We start from the raw sequence: 2,321 nt of genomic DNA, 5'->3' as shown, positions 1-2,321 counted from the left end.
TGCAGTCTGGAAACAAGCTTGGTTTAGTTGCTATGGCACAAAGTAATGATTTAAATACATACAAGGATGTTTATAATCACAAAAAAACAGTAGAAAGGGAGTTAAATATCCATTAAATGTATATAGTGGGCGGTGGTTGAGGAGCAGCTGCGCTTGGGTTGTGACTGGCATTGGTCGTGTTGGGGTCTAGTGGGCAGAGAACACTCTCGGCCAGGCAGATGGCTTCTCGGTGGCAGAGAATGGGGACCTCTATGCACTGGAGATCTCTCCAGCACCAGGAGCAGCTGGAAGACAGCAAGGAGCTGCAGCCTGTGGCCAGCCAGCCATCAGGATAACTCCATGGGGGCCCTGGAGTCTCTGTGCAGACAGTTCCAAAGGAGGCTGCCCCTGAGAGCCATCAACCTCAACTTCTACGCAGGCCTTTCCTGGAAATGCCTGGAAACCCCAGAGCCAGGGTAGCAGGGCTTCCAGGCTATAGCTCACTCAGCTAAGAGTGCCATGGGTGCCATGTCCCAGAGAATCCAGGAGTCCTGCCAAAGTGGCACCAAGTGGCTGGTGGAGATCCAAGTGAAGCCCAGGAGGAGGAAGAGAGGGGCACAGAAGGGCAGTGGATCCCCAACTCACAGCCTGAGCCAGAAGAGCACCCAGCTGTCTGGAGACGCCCCTGGCCACTCAGCCACAGACCTCTGGGAGAAGGAGCATCACGACCTCTCTGCCCAGATAGGCTCCCATGCCTACCCATTATAGCGGTCAATGTGGGAGGCTGCCTTCTAGAGCTCCTACTCCTCAGCATAGCCCCTCTGCTCTCCCAGCCAGTCTGACAGTGACCTAGAGACTATGGGGGCGGGAATTCAGCATTTCCAGAAGCTGTCCCAAAAGCTAGATGAAGCCATTATGGCAGAAGAGAGTGGTGCTGACATCCTCTCTCTCATTCATGGCTGAGGAAGTGGCCTGCAGGAAACAAGCCCTGTCTGACTGATCGCCAAGGCTTCATACCCAAGGTGTCTGTGCTTCCCCATGAGCTTCCTGGAGGAAGCCCCCAGGAGTTGTCAGTACCCCTGGGCCACTGCTAACAAGGACCTGACTAACAAGGGGTCCAGAGCCCCCCCCCTGCTCCAGCCACATCTGGATCTATCAGTGACTACCTGCCACAGCCTTAGAGTGTCTTGGGAAGACCTTGCAGAGGTGGGGAGAATTTCTCAGGGGACTCTTGAGCTTAGAAATTGATCGTACACTTGACCTTGAGCCTTGTATTTGACTCATCTATAACGTGAAGTGCTAGCATCAGATGTTAGAGAGCTCTTAGCTGTGCACCCAGGTGCCTGGTTTTGGGGGAGTCATCTGCAGCGTCACTCACCCGCTGTGTTTCCAGTGCTAAGGCTCTTGGGGGTCCCACTTTCATCCCTGCTTTCCCTACCAGGGACTTGGAGGAAGGCATAGGAGATATTTCCGGGCTTCAGACCCTGGACTCACTGGTACCTATGTATATGTTCAATGCAGAGCACTGTGGGTGTGCCAGGAGGGGTAGCTCTATTCAAGAGCAATTTCTGCTCTCTGTAAATTATTTAAGAAACCTGCTTTGTCATTTTATTAGAAAGAAACTGATGTGTGACTTTTCTAGATAACACTGTTTTCTCATAATAAAGACTGTTTGCATTTGAAAAAAAATGTATATAGTGACATGGGAAAGATCTAAGAATATATTGGTAAGTGGGCCGGGCGCAATGGCTCACGCCTGCAATCCCAGCACTTTGGGAGGCCAAGGCAGGTGGATCATAAGGTCAGGAGTTCGAGATCAGCCTGGCCAACATGGTGAAACCCCGTCTCTACTAAAAATACAAAAATTAGCTAGGCGTGGTGGCGGGTGCCTGTAATCCCAACTACTCGGGAGGCTGAGGCAGAGAATTGCTGGAATCTGGGAGGTGGAGTTTGCAGTGAGTGGAGATCGAGCCACTGCACTCCAGCCTGGGTGACAGAGCAAGAATCCATCCAAAAAATATATATATATATATACACACACACATGTATGTGTGTGTATATATGCACATATATGTATGTGTGTATATATATGTGTATATATATATGTGTGTGTGTGTGTATATATATATATGGCCAGGCGCGGTGGCTCACGCCTATAATCCCAGCAGTTTGGGAGGTCAAGGTGGATAGGTCGCCTAAGGTCGGGAGTTCGAGACAAGCCTGACCAACATGGAGAAATCCCGTCTCTACTAAAAGTACAAAATTAGCCGGGTGTGATGGCGCATGCCTGTAATCCCAGCTACTCAGGATGCTGAGGCAGGATAATTGCTTGAACCCAGGAG

General features: G+C 50.6%; 1 pseudogene; it reads left to right on the top strand.

The window, feature by feature from the left end:
• The first annotated feature begins 218 nt into the window (after nucleotides 1-218).
• On the top strand, nucleotides 219-942 carry LOC111545627 (annotated as a pseudogene).
• The last annotated feature ends 1,379 nt before the right edge of the window (nucleotides 943-2,321 follow it).

The sequence above is a fragment of the Piliocolobus tephrosceles genome, chromosome 11 (genome assembly GCF_002776525.5).
Source record: "Piliocolobus tephrosceles isolate RC106 chromosome 11, ASM277652v3, whole genome shotgun sequence".
Lineage (NCBI taxonomy): Eukaryota > Metazoa > Chordata > Mammalia > Primates > Cercopithecidae > Piliocolobus > Piliocolobus tephrosceles.
This window is presented reverse-complemented; position numbering and strand designations above follow the sequence as displayed.